At 32.8% G+C, this 24,357-nt stretch overlaps 1 long non-coding RNA gene, 1 other non-coding gene and 1 pseudogene across 3 annotated transcripts; 1 reads left to right on the top strand and 2 right to left on the bottom strand.

The window, feature by feature from the left end:
- Window positions 1-8,995: 8,995 nt before the first annotated feature.
- On the bottom strand, window positions 8,996-9,077 carry TRNAS-AGA (transfer RNA serine (anticodon AGA)). Its single transcript has one exon. It is a non-coding gene; the product is annotated as a tRNA-Ser (tRNA).
- An 8,589-nt stretch (window positions 9,078-17,666) lies between these two features.
- Window positions 17,667-20,882, top strand: LOC149029438 (uncharacterized). 2 transcript variants are annotated; one of them, XR_016172482.1, is made up of 3 exons: window positions 17,667-18,051; window positions 18,137-18,218; window positions 19,554-20,882. It is a non-coding gene; the product is annotated as an uncharacterized LOC149029438 (long non-coding RNA). The 2 variants fall into 2 exon arrangements; XR_016172480.1 differs by having other exon boundaries at window positions 18,123-18,218.
- A 1,599-nt stretch (window positions 20,883-22,481) lies between these two features.
- LOC149029437 (pentatricopeptide repeat-containing protein At1g11290, chloroplastic pseudogene) lies at window positions 22,482-24,117 on the bottom strand (annotated as a pseudogene).
- Between the last annotated feature and the right edge of the window lie 240 nt (window positions 24,118-24,357).

Raw genomic sequence — 24,357 nt, 5'->3', positions numbered from 1 at the left:
TTGTATGTATAAATTAAGCCAGTTGCTGAATTAGCAACTGTAGAAGATACTTGTAGAAGATCAGAAGTCTTGAGACAATTATCCTTTCTCAGTCTGATTAAAGAATCAGATTCCATGGGTTAATATGGTGAGGGGAAACTCAGAGCAACTTAATGGAATCCCAAATCTCCCAAATGTAATCATTCGGATTGTTCACCAAAATGTGCCTATGCAAGTCCATCTTTGAGTTAGATACAAGAATTTGGTTCACACATAACACTATATGTGACATGGGACCAGCAGGCAATAAGGATACATGGCCCATTGGTCCTAAGGGGAGATAGAAATAGTAAAGAATGAGGACAAGACCAAAAAAGTTTATAGGACCCCTTGCAAAAGGGTTAATAATCAAGTTTGAATATGCTGCTTAAGACTGTTTAGTCAAGTCACCAAAAAGATAATGGGAAATTTTCATTTGATTGACGGCCAAAGCTGGCCCGGATGAACTTTAGACACCAAAAAAAAAAACAACTAAGAGGGTAGGTATTCATCGTATATCTATTTTTCCTTTTCTTTTTCTGGTTATATCTATTTTTCTTTTGAAGGTTGAATCAGTTGTTAGTCTCTCAACCCCATATCTCATCCAAATGACATGCTTGAAATCAATTGTCATCTAATCTAGATGATTTAAATAGTTATTTTATCCACGACATACAAATATCTTCTATCAAAAAGATATCATAAAATTTTATCCATAATGAATGCTAAACAATTGAAGAAGACTTCTAGATATCATAAAATTCTATCCCTTATGAATGCTAAATAATGGTGTAGTAGAGTTATATGGAGTGCAGACAAGAATGGTATACCATTTTGAGGGATTGGAGGTAACCAACATGATATATTTTAAAAGGTATGTTACTAATTTGCAATTAAAAAAATATCCTCAAAATGAATATACTATATGAAGTTCACAAATAAATATTGTTTTTGGCATATTACTGACATGCTAGATAAGTATATGAAAAGAAAAAGAAATTGGGTTGATTGTTAGCCTGTGATACTATGAGTGAGGGCCAAGCGTCATTGAAAATCCATTTGATTAAGTAAGGACCTGTTTGGTTACTTGAGTTTGGAGATTTCAAAAATCAAGATATTTCAATTTTATGGAGTCATGGCTCATAAAATTAACTGTTTGGTTAGCGTGAATTTTTTGAATAAAATCTACTAATTCATCCTAAAGAAACATCTATAGAGTCATGGTTCAAATATTTAGCGCTTTTATAGCAAATATTTCACCTTACACCAATAAATCTATAACTTCAAGTTTTTAGTGTAAAAAGGTGAATCCCTAGATTTCATGACTCCAAGATTCACACAACCAAACAGATATAAATCTCCCATTTGTGAATCTAAAAATTTCAAATTTCTAGATTCATGTAACCAAACAAGCCCTAAATATATCATTCTATTTACTTAATCAAATAGATTTTCAATAACACTTCGCCCTCACCGCCTTCTAGTAACCTATCTGGGACATAGTTGCTGCAAGCTAAATTGAAAGCCCTTTGTTTCATCATTTTGCTTCAATTATAAGTTCATAACAACAACTTCCAATTTGAACTTCTTACCTCTAATTTACAAGTTAATGGTCTACTTGGAAAACTCGAATTAACATTCAAACGTTCATTCTTTCATCTCCTTTAAGCACACTGTTCACTCTCCTGAATTATCTCCTTTCAGATTGGACGAATGTCTTTTCTTTCTTTTTATTTAATAATTTTTGATAATAGAAAGATGATTAAAAAAAAAAAAAAAAAAAAAAAAACCAATGTTTTAGACTAATAAAATACAAATTAATTTAATATTTTTTAAATTACAACTCTGCCATGGTATTTTATTTTATTTTATTGGGATTATTACTATTGTCTCCTTGTACTCTGATTTTTGTTTTTGGTAATCTGTACACTGATTTTTTTTACTACTTTCTCTCCTTTACTTTTTAAAATTATTAATTCAACCTTTTTAAAATTATTAATTCAACCTTTAATTTTGTCTACAATTACTAATGCTCCCTACCGTTAAGTTCGTTCTGTTAGTTTACTGATGATATTTCATCTATATATTTTTTTGAAAATCTCAAAAATAACCTTGCAGATTTTTTTTTTTTGCCAATCCCAGTTTCCAAGGCTTTGCCCTAACTAATCCGGAGTTTGACCCGTCGCACACCTGGCTGTGGTGGGTGAGTCTCCCACAAGGGATTTTTGCATCCACAAGGTTTCGATACTGGAACCTTGCTTAAGTGGACCAAGCTGCTTACCATTTGGACCAATCCTTGTCGCTAGTTATCTCTTTACTTATTTACTATTTTGTCAAGTTATAATACTACCCTTCATTAACTATAGGAAAAAATTAACTTTATTTACTTTTCTTTTCTAAAAAGAAACATCCAAATAAAGGAAAATTTTGATTTTTCTTCTCTAAAACCGAATAAAGGAAATGTGTGATTAAATAAAACTTAAAATAACCAACGGGTCGGTCCAAGTGGTAAGTAACTTGGTCCGCTTAAGCAAGGTTCCGGTATTGAAACCTTGTGGATGCAAAAAATCCCGCTGGGAGACTCACCCACCACAGCCAGGTCTACGACCTTGGTCGAACACCGGATTAGTCAGGGCAAAGCCTTGGAAACCGGAGTTGACAAAAAAAATAATAAATAAATAAATAAAATAAAACTTAAAATAAAAATTAAAATAAAATATTAGGAAATATCAAATGTAATTCAAAGTTGGAAATTGAAAATCAATTAATATATGTTGACCATTATACATGTTACTAAATTTCCTATCAACTAACATCTTATATACTAATTTGTTTGAAAACTTTCATCATTGTAATTGTGAAAAATTTAAGTGAAACATGAGAGTTTTAACAACCATAAGTGTGTGATCCCATCAAATCCAAAATTGATTATAAAATATAATTTTATAAGGATACAATTGACATTCGACATAGTTTCTATAAATGAGGAGTATGTTATATTTTTTACTTCTTAATTTTAATGAAGGGCAAAATAGACATTACATATTTGATGTTAACAGCTACTTAACACCATTAGAAGTGAGGGGGCAGTAGTAATTTCAAAAAATTTTTATTTAATTAGTAATAAAACAAAAGTACAAGGGAACAATAGTAATTATCCCTATTTTATTTGGTAGAAAATGATGATTTCTACTTTCTCACCATCTATGAGTTTCAAAGCACTTGGTGTATTTTTAAAGAAAATTGTTTATGTGATTTCAAATTCTTTTTAATACAATGTAATTAGGAAATTGTGGTGTAGATCCTAACTTCATGGTTTGGTACCAAGAGAAACTTGCACTTCATTGAACGAGTAAACCATGCAGGATACTTTTGGATTCATTTAAAATAGTCTTCAGATTTCAGAAGTGCACTCTGTATGCCATAGTGCAATTCTGTTCACAGTTTCTTCTTTATTGTTGACTTATAGGTATCTAAAATAATTGATTATAGCTTGGAAATTGATTGTGTATTTGATATTTTTATTCAAACATGCTCTATCCTCGAATTCGAACGGATATTTGGTTGTATTATGTAGGTGGTTGTGACTTGATAGCCTACACAAATGGTGAATTTATGTCTATTTAATGCTTTGTTATTTTTTCAAGTCTACAATACGAATGTTAAATACCTACGTCTTCCCTTTTTGACTTGTTTGATTGGGTTTCAGTTGTCAATTTCAAATTTGGATCTTTCTTAAACAAGCCGTACCAAACATATCTTTTGTCAGGAGCAGAAGATTTGATGAAATTGCTTGAGCCATGAGCATGACGATGTAGCCAGATTTCAATTATGAATGAGATTTCGATCCAACCGACCAAAGCGATTGGTTTGACGGTCTCTTGTGGGGATTGTTGGATTTTGTTTTTAAAAAATATATAATATAATATAATATACTATTTAGATAAGTTTCAAAATCATTAAAACTCTATCTCCCAAGTTTTGTTTTAGGACTCTTGTTTCTATAGGACTCTTCTGGATGTATATTAGGTGATTTAGTTTGTCACTTATTTTTACAAATTCTCCCTTAACTTTGGAGATTGTCCCTTGGCAAACTTTCCCTTTAAAGATCTAACATTGCTATAAATCAAAAGTTTCATTTTTATTGTTGTAACCTGGCAATTGCTACCCGAAAAATATATTTTCCCTCAGATTTGCACAGAAATTAGTCTTCTCAACATTTGAAAATTCTACCTTTTTTCTTGGGTGTTTTCTTTGGAGACCTAAAGTTGCAGCAAAGATGAGGACAAAGCAAATGGAAGTCTATAAGGCAGACATAATTGTTGTGAAAAATAACAAAGCAAGTGTCTGTTGTCGTAACAAGTAATATAATGATAAAAGATCGATCCCTCGAAGACTATAGATTAAATACCAAATTAATTATACCAATTTTATTTGAACAAATAATAAGGAAGATAATTATTCTAGAATATATTGCAAATTGAAAGTTAAATTTAGATTATTAATTGCTAAAGACCTAGGGGTCAGATTTCACCATAACTAAGCAGAGATTCCCTTCCCTATCTACTATTCTCTCAAATACTAATAGAAATTCCCTCAATTGCTAACCCACTATATTTCAATGTGGGTTACAACAACTGAGAAATCATTAAATTCTATGGATTCCCATGTAACAACTACACAAACCATGTAAGTATATATCTATCCTATATGTAATTCATGGCTTTACTCCAATGAACTAAACACATAAATCCCCTCTCAGTTCATTATGATTAACAAATCAGTTGATTATTGCCAATTAATCAAAAGCATGAAGAATAGAAGTAAAAACTCAATCAAAGGAAACAATATTCAAAATTATATTGATGAAGTCAATAGTGGAAATTCAAAGATAGGCTACATCTGATCCCTAGAAAAACTAAATTAATTCATACTTGAAATTAAAAACATTACAGAAGAGTTCAAGAACATTGAAAGAAGATGAAGAAAAACTTATTCCCAAACTTCAGATCTCCAAAGCCATCCAACGTCTTCTGGTTCAACCTCCACGCTCTTCCAAAGCTCCCAAAAACGTCCTCCTCCTCTTCCTGGAGTTTGCTATCATTTTATAGATTAATTAAACTCAGAGTTTGAATCAAACTCAAAGTTCTTATCTAACTTAACCAAGGAGTGTTTTGACGTATAAATCGGATTAACTTAGAGATCTCCAATGCATAATCCCACCGTTGGATTTGAAGACCAAGAAGTAATGAAGCACTCCTCCAAAACTCGGCTCCATCGGACACCAGATGACCGTCCGATGAAGATCTTGATCAAAACTAGACAGAGACACTCAAAAACGGGATTCTTCCGTCTTTCTTATTTGAATTGGATTCTTCTTCTTCTTTTCCCTTCTTTGATCAAATCCTAAATAGAAATAAAACATAGAAGCATGCAAGGACTCATTCTCTCTATGTTTTTTACTTGAGGTAGGACTCTTGCAATAATACCCGATTTGATTGATAATTTCCTACACGTAAAAGTAATAACTCTTAATTAGAATTTGTTAGGAAATGTATAAAATCACCATAATTATAGAAATTAAAGGAAAGGGTGCAACATATTCATTTTCATATCATATTAGGGTAAATTGATATAAAATAATTGTAAATATATGGAAATATGGTAAATTAATCATATAAAATAATATGCATGAAATCAACTTATCAAAATCTATAAGCTATTAATGAAGTTTGAGGATCAAGTTGCAGATGTTTACCTGGACAGATGTTTTATACTATTTTGGTCAAGTTGGGCATGTGTGATATTCATGCCTCAACTTGAGGGGGAGTGTTGAAAGTATGATTAAGGTTTCCTAATTGGAGTAGACTTCTTTTTTAGTTATATCCTTTTATGTTTTTTCTATTATATTTGTTTTGTATTTCCTTATCCTACTCAGAGTAGGATTTACTCAGATTGTAACTATAAATACCCCATCGGGACCTATGAATGAAGATAACCTTCTGAGCAATAATTTTTTCAAATTACAACACTTTACCTATATTGTCCTTTACCTAATTACTTGGTCTGTAGTAACCCATATTGTCTTTTACCTTACCTACTTGGTCTGTAGTAACCTATATTGTCCTTTACCTAACTACTTGGTCCACAGTAACCCATACTGTCTTTTACCTTACCTACTTGGTCCGCAGTAACCCATATTGTCTTTTACCTTACGTACTTGATCCGCAGTAACCCATACTGTCCCCTACTACCTTACCTACTTGGTCCACAGTAACCTATACTGTCTTTTACCTACCTACTTGGTCCACAATAATCAATATTATCTTTTACCTACCCATACTTTACCTGTTACTTGCCTTCTTGTGAAGCATTTATATGGAGATTGGAGTTTCAATTTTGAAGATTTAGCGTGGATATTTCTCCCTACTACCGACATTACGTGGATAATGCTTTTTGCCTACCTACTACTTGCGTTCTTGTGAAGCATTTATATGGACTTTGGAGTTACAATTTTGAAGATCTAGTGTGGATATTTCTCCCTACTACCGGCATTATATGGATAGTGTCTTTGATCCTGCTATACTTACGGACTTTGTTTGTCTTCAACATCGTCGATTGTTCTCAATATTGGATGGTTCTATTGACATGAAGAATTAAAGTTTTTTTTTTTTAAGTTGGTGTTGATTATCTCCTATGTGAAGTTTTCTCAGTGTTTATCGACATTTGCCATTGCTACACGATTCAAGATTGGTGCTACTTTTCAAATTTATTCTTATTGTGCAAGCTGAAGTTTTCTTTGTGTGCACTCCAGCTTGGGGGAGGGGGGAGTGTTGAAGTATATGAAAATTTGGGAGTTTTACTGTTCACGTTACTATTCACGTGAACAGTAAAACAGCTTTTACTGTTAACGTGAACAGTATTATGCTATTGTTTTCATTATATTTTTTATTTCTAATGTGGGAGTCTTGCTACATAAGTTTTGGGAGTTTTTAGAAAGCATAGTTTCTATTTTTGTGGTAGTTTCTACTTTCAGAACTTTCTATTGTAGGAGTTAGGAAGTTACTAAAGCTTTAATATTTTGTTTCCTTTTTCTAGAGGACAATTACTTGTCTCTCGAGTTGTATTAGATTCATTAGAAGCTATAAATAAAAGTGCTCTGTGATTCTAGACTCTTAAGCAAGAATCATGAGCTTCTTTTACTAGTTCTTCATCTCTCTTCTCTTCTTCTTCTTCTCTCTTTTCTTTGTTCAAGTTCAGCTGCTGTTTTTATTATTTAATGCTTGTTTTCTAACAATATATATTCACATGGTTGATGCATTTGTTTGGATGTCCAATTGAGTATATCACTGTGGCAGCATAGTCAATGGCTCAAAGGGGATACACAAGTTTTGCCCTTCCATTTTTGGTAAATTATGAATTCATTGTAACAATGAAAGAATGGATGCTTCACCCAATTGAGGTGGAATGTGAAAGTGAGCTGAAGAGATCAATACTGAGGGTCCCCTATCTTATGTTCTAGATTGGTTGGCACTTGCCTAACTTGAATTGTAGGGAGAAACACTTCTAGTTTTCAAATAGAGCTCGTTCAGAACATTTTAACAGACTTGGTGATTATATTTCAAATAAATTGAATTTTCTCAAGAAAAGGAGGCAACTGGATCAAACAATGATTGGTGTACTTCAGCACTTAAGAAACTAATGGAAGCCTCACCTTTGAGCTTGAAGGTCTCTTTAAGATCTATGAGTCCCGTGTTACTTGTATCTTTTTGCTTAATTCTGCACAACTATCATGTCCTTTTAACATGCTGCAATGTTGGCGACTGATTTAGATACGAGAAGGTAGATTCCAGACTCATGATTAGTGCCTGATTCGTGAGTATCGAATGTCTCTTCAAGGGATTTTAGGACTGCTCCCCAATAATTTCTGTGAGGTATCAACCACTTTCTCATCATACCACCGAAACGGTTTGTAGTTGTTTATTAATATTATGTATCTTACTTTATGTATTTAATTAGGGCGTTCGGGCACAATTGGTGGAGAAGGACCATGCACCGAAGGTATTTGCAACACACACTTCTTGCATATGATGAACAGAAAAAGTTTAGAGATGATATTGCTAATGAGTCTAATTGTTGAAATTTGCAATTCTCAGTGGGATCCTCCAAGTTTGAATCAAGTATCTAAACACATGGTGGACAACTACTTTTTGCCACTTGATGAATTGGAGCCTGACCTTGAATTACCTACAAAACTTTGAGAAGCATTTACTTGATTGGAGATCAATCCTTCATGTTTCATTTGGCACTAAAGAAACCATTCACATACATATATAATCTTGGCATATGGTGTTTACAGCAATTCAACTTGCTGATTTTTTGTTCCAGAAAACTGATAGATGTTTTAGGGGTGGGTCATGGTGCAATGGTTGCAGGACCTCAATTGTTGCCTGAGATCAACGTATTGAAATAGCCAAGGGTGCCTAAGAAAATTGCACCCCCTGCCATTTGCTTCTGCGAAAAACTTCGGCATCAGGTTCGCAAGCTGATGGATGTTTTCAATGTTCATTGATTTACAATCTGATCCTAACTTCATTGTTTGGAATACTCTCATAATTTTGTATTTTGGAGAAACACCTCCTATTTGCTTATTGGTTTCCATTCCGAATATTTCCCCTTGTACTTCTTGTATGTGCAGTGGAATCTTTGGTGAAACACTGATTTTCTACTCAGCCAAGTAGACTGCAAAACTGGATCAGGCCATGTAGTCTAAATATTATTTGCTGGATCAAACCATCACTCACGTCCCTAAATTCAAACCGTATTGAACTAGAACCAGATCGTCTTCCACTTTATTCTATGCGCTTCTCTAAAACCATTGAATCTCACAAAACTTTTAGGGTAGTCAATTAACTGAATCCAACTATAGAGGATGCCACTTTGGGTGTAGGTAGAGAGAGAAAAAAATTTTAGAAAACGTGAACGGCAGGATTCGAACCTGCGCGGGCAGAGCCCACATGATTTCTAGTCATGCCCGATAACCACTCCGGCACGTCCACTGGCATGTATAAAATAACCCAGTTATCCGATTTTGTTACAGTTGCTGAATTAGCAACTGTAGAAGATACTTGTAGAAGATCAGAAGTCTTGAGACAATTATCCTTTCTCAGTCTGATTAAAGAATCAGATTCCGTGGGTTAATATTGTGAGGGGAAACTCAGACCAACTTAATGGAATCCCAAATCTCCCAAATGGAATCATTCGGATTGTTCACCAAAATGTGCCTATGCAAGTCCATCTTTGAGTTAGATACAAGGATTTGGTTCACACATAACACTATATGTGACATGGGACCAGCAGGCAATAAGGATACATGGCCCATTGGTCCTAAGGGGAGCTAGAAATAATAAAGAATGAGGACAAGACCAAAAAAGTTTATAGGACCCCTTGCAAAAGGGTTAATAATCAAGTTTGAATATGCTGCTTAAGACTGTTTAGTCAAGTCACCAAAAAGATAATGGGAAATTTTCATTTGATTGATGGCCAAAGCTGGCCCGGATGAACTTTAGACACCAAAAAAAAAAAAAAAAAACAACAACTAAGAGGGTAGGTATTCATCGTACATCTATTTTTCTTTTTCTTTTTCTGGTTATATCTATTTTTCTTTTGAAGGTTGAATCAGTTGTTAGTCTCTCAACCCCATATCTCATCCAAATGACATGCTTGAAATCAATTGTCATTTAATCCAGATGATTTAAATAGTTATTTTATCCACAACATACAAATATCTTCTATCAAAAAGATATCATAAAATTCTATCCATAATGAATGCTGGCGTGGTCGGAGTCGAGTTTCAATCGGTTTCAAATCTATAGTTTCAATTTATGGGTTATTATAAATTGTGTTTGGTGTGGTGAATCTGGATTATCCAAACTATTTGACGTTGGGCATGTTGTTTTTGAATTTCCTCTCCCCATATCTCCTGTTTGGGTCTGATTCATGAATTTAGTAGTTATTTTATCAACCACAGGGTACAAATATCTTCTATCAAAAAGATATCATAAAATTTTATCCATAATGAATGCTAAACAATTGAAGAAGACTTCTAGATATCATAAAATTCTATCCCTTATGAATGCTAAATAATGGTGTGGTAGAGTTATATGGAGTGCAGACAAGAATGGTATACCATTTTGAGGGATTGGAGGTAACCAACATCATATATTTTAAAAGGTATGTTACTAATTTGCAATTAAAAAAATATCCTCAAAATGAATATACTATATGAAGTTCACAAATAAATCTTGTTTTTGGCATATTACTGACATAATAGATAAGTATATGAAAAGAAAAAGAAATTGGGTTGATTGTTAGCCCGTGATACTATGAGTGAGGGCCAAGCTTCATTGAAAATCCATTTGATTAAGTAAGGACCTGTTTGGTTACTTGAGTTTGGAGATTTCAAAAATCAAGATATTTCAATTTTATGGAGTCATGGTTCATAAAATTAACTGTTTGGTTAGCGTGAGTTTTTTGAATGAAATCTACAGATTCATCCTAAAGAAACATCTATAGAGTCATGGTTCAAATATTTAGCGCTTTTATAGCAAATATTTCACCTTACACCAATAAATCTATAAATTCAAGTTTTTAGTATAAAAAGGTGAACCCCTAGATTTCATGACTCCAAGATTCACACAATCAAATAGATATAAATCTTCCATTTGTGAATCTAAAAATTTCAAATTTCTAGATTCATGTAACCAAACAAGCCCTAAATATATCATTCTATTTACTTAATCAAATAGATTTTCAATAACATTTTCGCCCTCACCGCCTTCTAGTAACCTATCTGGGACATAGTTGCTGCAAGCTAAATTGAAAGTCCTTTGTTTCATCATCTTGCTTCAATTATAAGGTCATAACAACAACTTCCAATTTGAACTTCATACCTCTAATTTACAAGTTAAATGGCTAGGTTAATGGTCTACTTGGAAAACTCGAATTAACATTCAAACGTTCATTCTTTCATCTCCTTTAAGCACACTGTTCACTCTCCTGAATTATCTCCTTTCAGATTGGACGAATGTCCTTTCTTTCTTTTATTTAATAATATTTTATAATATAAAGATGATAAAAAAAAAAAAAGGGGGTAAATATCACTTACCTCCCCCTCTTAGCTGGACAAATAGCACTTACACCCCCTCTTAGTTGGATAATATCACTTACCTCCCCTCTTATTTAGCAAATATATCAAACACCTCCCCTCTGTTAACTTTATCGGTTAAATTTAACTTTTACCGTTAAATATTTTTCTAAAACCCCAAATTACCCTTGGCTAAAAATATTTTTAATTTTAAACCCTAGAGTACCGTAATCATCCTAACGGTTAAAATACTAAATTACCCTCAATTAAAATAATTATTAAAAACCAAAACATCATAGTTAAAACTCAAATTATCTTTAATTATTAAAACCAACATACCCTTTATTTTTTTTAAATTATCAAACATTAAAAAGGTCTTCTATTTGGTATTAATGCATTAAAAAAGAAAAGTATGTTGATAAAATTAACCGCTCTTTTTGGGTTTTTTTGTTTGTTTTAAAAAAAAAAGGAGTTGGGCTTTATAATTAAAGATATTTGTTTCTAGTGTTTTGGTTTACATTATTTTTTTGAGGGTATTGTTTTATTGTTGGTGTTTCGTTGCCTATGTTTTCCGGTTTTGGGTTTGAAATATTTCGGTGTTTATCGGTTCGGGTTTTGTATTTTGTCGGTGGGGGGTGTCACAGAGGGGGTGTAAGTGCTATTTGTCCAGTTAAGAGGGGAGGTAAGTGATATTTACCCAAAAAAAAACCAATGTTTTAGACTAATAAAATACAAATTAATTTAATTACAACCCTGCCATGGTATTTTATTTTATTTTATTGGGATTATTATTTTTTTTTTTTTTTTTTTTTTTTTTTTTTTTTGTGTTTTTTTTTTTTTTTTTTTTTATTTTTTTTTTTGTTCTTTTTAAAAATATCTATTGTCAACCTTGTACCGACTTTTGTTTTGGTAATCTGTACACTGATTTTTTAATGCCCCCTACTGTGGTGGGTGAGTCTCCCAGTAGGGATTTTTTGCATCCACAAGGTTTCGATACCGAAACCTTGCTTAAGTGGACCAAGCTGCTTACCATTTGGACCAATCCCTGTTGGTAGTTATCTCTTTATGTATTTACTATTTTGCCAAGTTATAATACTAATACCCTTCATTAACTATGGAAAAAAATTAACTTTATTTACTTTTCTTTTCTAAATGGAAACATTCAAATAAAAGAAAATATTGATTTTTCTTCTCTAAAAAAAAATCACCGAATAAAGGAAATGTGTGATTAAATAAAACTTAAAATAACCAACGGGTTGGTCCAAGTGGTAAGTAACTTGGTCCGCTTAAGTAAGGTTCGGGTATTGAAACCTTGTGGATGCAAAAAATCCCCGCTGGGAGACTCACTTACCACAACTAGGTGTGCGACCTGGGTCGAACACCGGATTAGTCAGGGCAAAGCCTTAGAAACCACAGTTGGCAAAAAATAAATAAATAAAATAAAATAAAATAAAACTTAAAAAAAAACATTAAGAAATATCAAATGTAATTCATAGTTGGAAATTGAAAATCAGTTAATATATGTTGACCGTTATGCATGTTACTAAATCTCCTATCAATTAGCATCTTATATACTAATTTGTTTGAAAACTTTTATCATTGAAATTGTGAAAAATTTAAGTGGAACATAAGAGTTTTAACAACCATAAGTGTGTGATCCCAACAAATCCAAAATTGATTATAAAATATAATTGGGATAATTACTGTTGTCCCCCTTTAGTTTGATTTTATTACTAATAAAACCTTGTTCTTTACGAAATTATTATTGCCCCCTCCCTTATAACGGTGTTAAGTAGCCGTTAAGTTTGAATATGTAATGTCTGATTTGCCCTTCATTAAAATTAAGAAATCAAAAGACGATGCTACCCCATTTATAAAAACCAGATAAAATGTCAATTTTACCCTAAACTTCATTTATTTTGAATTAATGAAATGGGCAAAATCCAAATCCGATTTGGTTTCCCACCATCACTAAACTTCATTTATTTTGAATTAAAGAAATGATAAATCCAAATCCGATTTTGTTTCCCGCCTTCACTAAGCATCATTTATTTTGAATAAGAAATAGGCAAAATCTAAATCCGATTTGGTTTCCCACCTTTACTAAACTTCATTTATTTTGAATTTAAAGAAATGAGCAAAATCCAAATCCAATTTGGTTTCCCACCTTCACTAAACTTCATTTATTTTGAAAATATTTTAGGTGATATTCAGTTTACAATTTGAATTGAATTCAATTTTCCTTCCTCTTCGGTTTCTATTTGAGTTTTATTCAATCATTCTTTCTTTATTTGGGGTTTTTTCTTAGAATAAAACGGATTATAGTTGTTTTTTTCTCCACTATTAATTAAGGGTACTACTGTAACTTGACAAAAAGGTAAATAAGTCTGAGATAAGTATAAGGGTATTTTGGGGTTTTGGAGAAAATATAAAGATGCCACATCATCAGTAAACTAACGAAACTTAATGGTAGGGGGGCATTAGTAATTATAGACAAAGTTAAAGGTTGGATTAGTAATTTTGAAAAGTACATGGGATACAATAGTAATAAAATCAAAGTACAAGGGGCCAATAGTAATTATCCCAATATAATTTTATAAGGATATAATTGACATTCAACATAGTTTCTATAAATGAAGATTATGTTATATTTTTGACTTCTTAATTTTAATGAAGGGCAAAATAGACATTACATATTTGATGTTAACAGCCACTTAACATCGTTAGAAGTAAGGGGGGCAATAGTAATTTCATAAAAAAAAAAAGTTTCATTAATAATAAAACCAAAATACAAGGGAACAATAGTAATTATCCCTATTTTATTTGATAGAAGATGATGATTTCTACTTTCTCACCATCTATGAGTTTCAAAGCACTTGGTGTATTTCTAAAGAAAATTGTTTAGCTGATTTCAAATTCTTTTTAATACAATGTAATTAGGAAATTGTGGTGTAGATCCTAACTTCATGATTTGGTACCAAGAGAAACTTGCACTTCATTGAACGAGTAGACTATGCAGGATTCTTTTGGATTCATTTAAAGTAGTCCTCAGATTTCGGAAGTGCAGTCTGTATGCCATAGTGCAGTTCTGCTAACAGTTTCTTCTTTATTGTTGACTTATAAGTGTCTAAAAGAATTGATTATAGGTTGGAAATTGATTGTGTACTTGATATTTTTATTCAAACATATTCTATCCTTTAATTTGATTCCTAGTTTGGAACGGATATTTGATTGTATATGTAGGTGGTTGTGACTTGATAGCCTACACAAATGATGAATTTATGTCTATTTAATGCTTTGCTATTTTTTCAAGTCTACAATACGAATGTTAAATACCTGCATCTTCCCTTTTTGACTTGTTTGATTGGATTTCAGTTATCAATTTCAAATTTGGATCTTTCTTAAAAAAGTAGTACCAAACATATATCTTTTGTCAGGAGTAGAGGATTTAACGAAATTGCTTGAGCCATGAACATGACAATCAATTCAGATTTCAATCTTGAATGAGATTCCGATCCAACCGATCAAAATGATTGGTTTGATGGTCTTCTGTAATAGATTTCCATACAATATTGTTTGACTTTCATGTAAAGGTTCAAATGCCAAGTCATCCTTTATTAAGATTGCTAGAGATCAAATTACAAAATGTCATAATTTTTTTTTAATCTTGGGCAGAGATGAGAGTCAGTATATTGTCCATTTTTCATCTATTGATGTCATAAAAAAAAGGGACTTTCTTGATCTTAGGCAAAGATGAAAATCATTATGTCTGATCTTAGTTTTATTCTGATCCTAATTTTGACATTGATTCTGATCTTGAGTCTTTCTGATCCTAATTCTGATTTTGAGTCTTTCTAATCCAATGAGACCACTTAATTTTATATTATATTTTATTGTTGCAATTTAGTAAACATAAATTATTCTTTTAATTTTTAATATGTTATCAACAAAATAGACTAAGTTGTTTATTACATCTACATATTTATTAAAAAAAATATCTAGGTGAATAATTGTTGACTTACTTAGAATTAAATTCTAATTTTATTTAATTTAGTATGTTTTAAAATCAAAATTCTAATTATACTAGAATACATTTTAGAGGCTATATGTTTAAAGTCACAAATCATTATTCTTAGCTCTTTTTTGTATTAATTCTCATTTCTTATTATGCCTATTTAAAAGAAATAAGTACAAGAATTCATTATTGGTCAAGAATGAAAAATGATTTTGGTGAATTTTGTTGAAAATAAATTATGGAATGAAAAATAAGTTTAGTATCAAAATAAAAAAATTGTTAGAAAATGATAATAAACAAGTAAAACAAAAAAGGAAAAAAAAGATGATTTTTATAAGAGAATGTGTATTGACTATTTTACCCTCATCTTAACTATAAAATTTTAAGTAAACGTGAGCATAAATGAAGATAATAAAATTCTCACCATAATCCATAATAGACAAAATGTCTATTATGAATTTTGGAGGTTTTTCTATTATTTAAAATAAAAAAAACTGATAATAAATGCTAATCACTTTAAAATAATAAAAAATTGTCATAATTGAGAATGATAATTGCGACCAAAAAGACCCTTAATATAGTGCATTATATCATTAAAATTTCAATTAAACTATTCTATATGTTTTTTAATGATCAAAGCACAAAATAGATTTAACTGAGTGTAAATATGTATAGTAGCCTCATACTGTAAATAGTAATTGAAAACTAATTCAAGCCATTTTTGCACCTAAGTGTAATTTGTATATGTTGACAATCCTAATTTGAAAAATTTGTTTAAAATATCAAAATAGAATATTCTCAAGAGTAATTTGAATGATGTCAATTTTTTTTGAGCAAATTGCAAGGCACCTCAAAATGGAGGCCTAAAAAAAATACCAACACCCCACTTTATTTTTGAAAAAACAAGAACATCCCAATGTTGGGTTTTTATTGGATACATTAGTCTAATCCGTTAGTAAAGACCGTTAAATCACTACTTATATTTTTTATTTTCCAAAATACTCTTATCAAAATTCGAAATGTGAATTAGTCAAAATCCTGATCTATAATGTCGACTAAAAATCTCCCAGCTGGATTTTATCAGCTCCTGTTAACAAAGGCTCCAGTTTCATCTAGTGGGCCATTGGATGCTTGACATGTGTTTTATTCTAATCTTATGCTCATTATTTTTTCAATACTTAGCCAGTCTTTTATCCCCAATCATCATTAGATGCTTGACTTGTGTTTTATTCTAATCCTATGCTAATTATTCTTCCAATACTTTGGCTCTTTTTTGTATCAATTATCATTCTCATTCTCAATTATGAGTTTTTTTTTCATTATTTTAAGTTGTTTGGGATCTATTATCAATTTTATTTTTATTTAAAAAATAAAAAAAACTTTCAAAATCCATAATGAACCTTTTGTCTATTATGAATTATAGTGAGAATTTCATTCTCTTCATTTATTCACAAGTTTACTAAAAATTTTATGGTTAAGATGAAGGTAAAATAGTCAATGCTGTTATAAATAATATTGATTGTGGATATCCATCACTTCTAATAGACAATACTTCCAATTGAAGATTTCAACTACCTTAGCATTCAATCTTGGTGATTCACATTCCTATCTTAATTGAAGATTACGGTGATCTCAACACATAATGTTAGCAGTCAATATTTTCATTCTATGCACCTTCTATCTTGGGTGGCAATCTATCTTTCCATATCAAGAATATCTTATTGTGTGTAAGAATCATATATTGTATTCTTTGTAGATTCTGATATTTTCATATTAGAGTAGATGTTCTTTCTATTATAAATATGTAATGCATTCAACTAAATGGATTGGTTCTGATTGAACTCATCTTGTCTTTCTTCTTTGTATTCTATATTTTTTCTTTATTTTATAACAAATGCACATTTTTTTTTTGTTAAATGCACATTTTTTTATAACAACCATACTTTTTCCTTTTTTTATTTTTAATTTTTTTATCATTTGCTCATTATTATTTATAAACAATTTTTTATTTTGACACTAAACTTATTTTTCATTCCATAATTTATTTTTGACAAAATTCACCAAACTATTTTTCATTCTTGATCAATAATGAATTCTTGTACTTATTTCTTTTAAATAAGCATAATAGACAATGAGAACTGATACCAAAAAGAGCCTTAGCCATGCTTTCATATCCATTTCCTTTTGGATGTGTGATATGTGTCCTAACATCTCATCAAAGGGTTGAGGAACATCAAATTTTATTTTTTAAAATTTAATCACAACCCTTTGATGTGACTTACAAATGTACCTCAACCCTTTGATATGATGTTAGGAAATATGGATTTTGCTTCAGTCCAGCGCATTAAGCGGACCGTTCGATGGCATCAATTTAATCCTAGCCGTTGATTGTGGTAGCAAGGATTGAGTGAGCAAACCGTTTGGGTTGCCCTCAACAAACCGAACCAGAGCTTCTTGACCAGACGAACCAACCATATGATTTTCAAAATCGTTTGAAAACACCAGGCGCGCGAATCCTCATTTCGTCTTCTACCCTGGTTTTCGAAGAAGAAGCTCTGAAGATGCAAATGCTGATTTCTCTTTCTACCCTGATCTCCCATGATTCTCTCAAGTAGTTTCTTCCATCTCTGTTTCAGAAACAAATTGAAGAAAACTGTGCCAGATAAAAAAGAGCCCCAACCCATTCGACGACTCTGCGAATCGATAATTCTCCTCTGAGTCCTCTCTAATCTTTGGCTCTTCTTCTCTCTCGTACTATCTCAGTTTTTCTCTTTTCAAATCCAGCGTCTCCTCCATCATTGATGGGTTGTTGATGCTCCACTTTCAGGTGGCCATATCGGTGCCAGAGATTGCAAGTTTGCGCTATTTGCAGGTGAGGATGAAGGCTAGCCCAGATCAGTTCATAGAATTCAAGGATAATATCTTAGACTGATTTTATTACAGTTCCTTCTTTTTAGGGATTTGATTTTATCCGGAGATAAAGCTTCAGAGGCCATCGATGCTCTACAACTGTTGAAGTGGAGGAGATTTGCTTCTCGGGTGAGTTCTGACCTTAACCTCAAAACTGTAGCTTAGTCTTTCCCATTGTACGGTAATACAAAATCAACTTGTGAAGACTCTACAGGGAGAGAGTGAGCAAATTCTCCATCACTAGATTGTGTCTATTATGTGTTCGAAAATATGTGTCGGAGAATTTGGCAGGGAAGGATCCACCTTGTGGTTCAATAAAGCTGTAAGGATAGGGCATTATCAGTTTTACACAATCAACCTTTGGTTCTTCCATTCAGTTTATCTCTTCGCAATGCTTATCCTCTTTGAGATTTTCAAAATGATTATTCTCATGACAAACATGTTTCTTTTGTGGTGTATGTTTTTTAAGATTTCCAGTTCTATTGCTGTAGATTTTCCCAGTGCTGTTTATATTTAAAATTTTCAGAAATGGGTTTGCATAGTTTAGGTGTTTGATGTTAACAAATCGAATTATCCAGTGATTAAAATTCTTAATCCAGTTTTTTCCCCCTTCTTAGAAAAAATCTTTTTTTTTGTTCTTGTTAAGGAAAAAAAAAAAGGGTCAAAGATAGGTGGTTGTGGCAGCAGAGTAGTAGTAGTATAGTAGAGGTGGATGTGGAGTGAAGGTCCTGTTTATCATGATTTTGCACATTTTTGCTTTTAAGTCAATGTGGCTGTATAAATGGTAGGACCTCTCACTCTTTCATTGGTGTTTCTCTTTCTCCCCCTCCCCTTCATTTCTTGTTCTAGCAACTCTTCTGGAGACCTATGTTCTTATGGTTTTCATGTTCACTGTCTTTGCAAAGGATGACTTTTCTTTGCTGCATTTTTCTTGAAAATGAAAACTCAAATGAAGTGACATCTCTTTCTTCCTCCGAGGTGGTGTCATTGGTCTTGTCTTGGTAAATCTATCACCTCTAGCAAAGAAAATCAGAGTACTCCAGGAGCTATGGCTGAACAAGTGATTTATCTATTAGTAGATCTTCCATTTTTTATTTTTCACCTCTAGGAAAGGAAAACTTACTCTTTTAGGTCATTTTGATGGCAGGAAGATGGATGGTCTCTGGGTTTGCAACCATTAAATGTGAGAGTTGGGTTGGTTAGGAACCATGATTATTTTGGATCAATTTCATTCAACACTTTGAATTTTTGTGTGGTTACACTTGAATACATTGTATGCTGGGTACTACAGATCATTTTCTAGTCCTAACTCTTCCTTTTCTAAAGTGTGTAATGACTTGAAAGGTAAAGAGACAAGAAATGTGGCCATTGAAATTATAGCACCCATTGAACTCATAGACTTTCCTAGGATTAAATCTCTATGTTTGAAAGTTACAATGACATAAGATCACTTGTCACTTGTAGGATTATACCTGTACCAAGAGGGCTTGACCAGTGGTTCCAAGTGAGGCCTACATTGTTACAACTAAGCTGTAAGTGCAGTCTGAAAGCTCTTACGATTGGAATTGATAAAATCTTATATGCTTGATAACTAGACGGGTCTTTGAACCTAGCTTGTCTATGTGCTGTAATAGGTTAAATTATTCTACTTTTAACTATGGAATAAATGATCCATGGATCGAAATTAACCCAGATTTTTGCACATTCAAGCAAAAGTGTCCTCTTGGCTAGGTTTAGAATTATTTTGATACAAGCTGCAGATATGATTCATCTTTTGGAATTTGAAGAAATCACTTAGGAAGGGAACTCAGATTAGCTTTCTGGCTTGGCTGGTCTGACTAATTTTTTTAATTAGTAATCTCTTTTTTCTCAGATTAGATTACCTTTTAATTGACCATTGAATCATTTTGTATTTAAAAGACCATTGGTCAGTTGGTCTTACTGTATTCAATCAGATATATTAAGTAGACCAATATGTGAGATTGAAATCAATTATTCTGATGACTCTTTTACTAATGGACCACTTGCCTGTTTTAGAAGGAAAACAATGTGACCATTGGTTAGGGTATTCAAAAAAGTCTAGGTTTTTTGGCTGCTGTCCAATTGATCTTTTCAACTTAATTATGTCCACAGCTGCCCACAATTTCAGCAGAAAGAAAGAAGTACTTCAATGGTTTCTTTATTGACAACAGTGATCTCCACTCGTATTATTTTCAATGTTAGATCTTGGCTTGTCATTTCTTATGAAGGATAAAAATTGGTTAGGTAGTTGTTCTCTTATGGTCTTACCTCTCATGAAGGTCAATGTATAAAGCCAAAAATTGATTTGTTTTGGCTGGAAGTCCAAGTTCCTCTCTCCATATCATTCTGGCAACTAAAGGCAAGTCAGGTGAACATGGAAACTATCACTGCCCTCCCTACCACTGGTGATGAGGTTCATATTTGAAATATAGTGCTCAATGTGTCGCACAAAAATTAGAATGGTCTCCAATGCTAAATAACAATAAATTTCCTCTTTGAAGGGTGAAGATCTGTATCTTATTTACAATACATTTACCTAAACATAGTGTTGCTTATTTACAATATTTTTACATTGGAACAACTTGTACTCCCAGTGCACCATTGTTGGATAATACTTGGGCAATTGAAGATTGGGCAGCATTTAGATAGGATCCATCTCTTGCTTGCTTTGTTAAGAAAATAAAACTTTAATTTATTTTTCTTTGTTTTGCTTATAATCTTGTTTGATGTTCTCATTATTGGTTGTGTTCATCCAAGTGTTCTAAAATACGATTATTCTAACATATTTGATTTATTAGGTGAATCCTTAGCTCAACCGGGAGAGCACCTAGATATTATCTAGGGGATGATGGTTCGATCCCATCAGGATTTGGAATATAGAATGTTTATCTATAATTCAACTATTCTTGTTAGACTTAGGTGAATGATCTAAGAAAGCTTAGCTATATGTGTTGGTTGGGGATTTGGTACCTTGTTATTCATTAAATCCTAAAGTACTCTGAACTTCATAACCTTTTCCAGTGGTATGACTGCAGAGAAGATGAATGGGTCACAGATTGGGAGTTTGCAGAAATGTTAGTTTATAAAGAATCAATTTATTCACTGAAGAACCCAGCTGAGCTGCCCTGTAACCCCTCGTGAGATGACACTATTATTAGGTAAGGGTTTGAGGGTGGATCAGTATGCCGGCTTTATCAACCAATTAAAGATTTTGGCAGTTCCATCACACCATTTAGATTGGTTGAGGAAATGAATTGTTAATACATTTGACGGAGAGAGGTGTTTTTTCTATGATAATAGTCAGTAAACATGGCAGTCCAAAAGTCAGCTTCAACTTGTATTAAATTTGAATTCCAATACAGCAATGTTGGAGAATAGATTCTGTATATTTCTATTTTAAAAAGTCTGTTGTAAATCAAATTATAAATAAAACACTTCCCCAAACAAACAAATCTTAAAAGAATTCATCATCTCTAAGTGTTCATCTGAACTTTGAACTCTATCTCCAAATATTCTTCAGAACCGACTTCACTTATTATAATTTCTACTTTATAATTAAAAAAAATCAGAAATTGAGTAAAGAAGAGATCCTTCGATTTGTGAAATATCACAGTTGTGATAAAGGGAAGAATCCCTTTAGGAGATGAGATCTTTCAACCATGACTCTACAGAATGCTTGGAAGTTGGAGCTCCCCACTTTAAGCTTTTCTTAAGATCTTAACCTTGTTAATATTGAATAGTATTGTTGGAAGTCTCATGTGAAAACCATTCAAAGCTTTGAGATCCTCTGTTTTTAGTAATTAGTAATATATTACAGGAAAGTCTGTTTGAATTATGTTTCTTTTCAAGTGATTTTTTTTTTTCGTTCTCTATGGAAAAGATTCATCTTGCACAAGTAGTGAAGAGTAACCTTATTAGCCATAAAAGAGCAACATTGAATTACTGACCAGCAAAAAAGAAATCGATCAAATCAGTAAATGATAAAAGAAAAAAAAATTATGATGCAGAATGTCTTCAACAATAAACAAATAAGCAAGAGATGTTAAGGATGATAATCTGCAACTGGTTAATCAGCAAATATATCTATACATGAAGATGAGAGAAACTCTAAGTAATAACTTTTTTATTTTAATAATTATTACAATAATTTGGAAATGCATTTCTTTCTATGCCCTTTGCTATATGGACTTCTAAAGTGTGAGCCGCCTGTACACTCTTAGTACTCTGGCCTTTTAACTCTGAAAAGCTCCAATATGATAATCCAAGTATGTCTGATGCCACTGAGACACCCCAACCATGAAAGGGGGGGAGGGGGAGGGAAGAAAAATAACTAACTCACCTTATATAGAACATGTAAATGGAAACAGGGGAGAGGGTTTCTGACCTCAGGAAACAGTGGACATGCCTCTCTGAGTCATCTACCAACAAACTTCACCAATAATCAGCACAGCTGCAGATTCCATTTTTGCAATGGTGGAACCGGTGCATGTCCCTCACTATGATCTCTCTCGCAGTTACAAGTGAGATGTATTTAGTTGCCTCATGGCAATCACTACAAACACGAAGGTTCTTACGAATGTGGATGGGGGTACTTGAGTTTGTATTTATGAGTGCAAATGCAATGGCCAACTTTTCACTATGGGTATTGAGCAACTGTTCCTTTACATCATCTTCGACATCATGTATGGAATTTGCTACAGGTACATAACCAGCACCTTTGATATCATTTATTAGCACTTTGAGCTTTGCATATATCCTTCTGGACTGCGGATGGTCTGTGCTGCCAGAGTAGAATGTATGAACTTCATTTCTAAACTCAACCAAACTGCAACCTGGAGTCTTTTGAAGCCCTTTCTTCTCCATCAGTGTCCTAACTTTGGCTACGTTATCCCACATTGAAGCATCAGCATATATGTTAGACAAAAGCACATGATAACCGCCTTCTTCTGGGCCTAATTCAAACAGTCTTTCTGTTGCCTTCTCTCCCAACTCAACATTTTTGTGAATCCTGCAAGCACCCAACATAGCCCCAAACACATTAATTCCAGGTTCAATAGGCATCTTCTGGATGAAGTCCCAAGCTTCATCAAGCTTGCCAACATGTCCAAGAAGGTCCACCATGGCTCCATAATGATCCATCCCAGGCTCTATGCCATAATCACTCTTCATCATGGTGAAGAATCGCCATCCATCTTCCACCAAACCAGCATGGCTGCAAGCTGAAAGCACGCATAAAAAGGTAACATCATTAGGCTTGGTAACCCCCCTGCACATTGCCTCAAATAGTTCAACAGCAGCTTTCCCAAGTCCGTGTGTTCCATATCCATCTATCATGGCATTCCAAGTTGTCACATGTCGTTCATCCATCATATTAAAAAGTTTGCGTCCAGTAGGAATGCTGCCACATTTTGCATACATATCCACCAGGGCAGTCATCACGAATACATTCCTATCTAAGCAAAATCTAATGGCAAGCCCATGGATCCACTTTGCCTGGCGTAAGACTGATATATCTGCAAGAGCAGGAATGGTGCTCACCATAGTGAAAGAGTCAGGTTTCATCTTCTCCTGTTGCATCTTACAAAAGAAGTTGAGAGCATCATTTACACATCCATTTTGTGAATAACCAGCTATCATGGCATTCCATGAAACAAGAGTCTTTTCCTGCAGATCTTCAAATATTTTGGCAGCAATATCTACTCTCTTACACTTGGAATACATGGAAATCAAAGAGTTCATAACTGAAACATCATGCCCAAGTCCAATTTTGTTCAATAATTCATGGATGTAACTTCCTTTTTCAAGATCACCCAAATCAGCACAGGCATGCAGGGTTATGAAGTTCAGAGTACTTTAGGATTTAATGAATAACAAGGTACCAAATCCCCAACCGACCCCAACCGACACATATATCTAAGCTTTCTTAGATCATTCACCTAAGTCTAACAATAATAGTTGAATTATAGATAAACATTCTATATACCAAATCCTGATGGGATCGAACCATCATCCCCTAGATAATATCTAGGTGCTCTCCCGGTTGAGCTAAGGATTCACCTAATAAATCAAATATGTTAGAATAATCATATTTTAGAACACTTGGATGAACACAACCAATAATGAGAACATCAAACAAGATTATAAGCAAAACAAAGAAAAATAAATTAAAGTTTTACTTTCTTAACAAAGCAAGCAAGAGATAGATCCTATCTAAATGCTGCCCAATCTTCAATTGCCCAAGTATTAT

Source organism: Hakea prostrata, chromosome 1 (genome assembly GCF_041222555.1).
Source record: "Hakea prostrata isolate BN-2017 chromosome 1, UWA_Hpros_2, whole genome shotgun sequence".
NCBI classification, from domain to species: domain Eukaryota; kingdom Viridiplantae; phylum Streptophyta; class Magnoliopsida; order Proteales; family Proteaceae; genus Hakea; species Hakea prostrata.
Note: the sequence above shows the minus strand (reverse complement) of the source record. Positions and strands in the feature narration are given on the sequence as shown.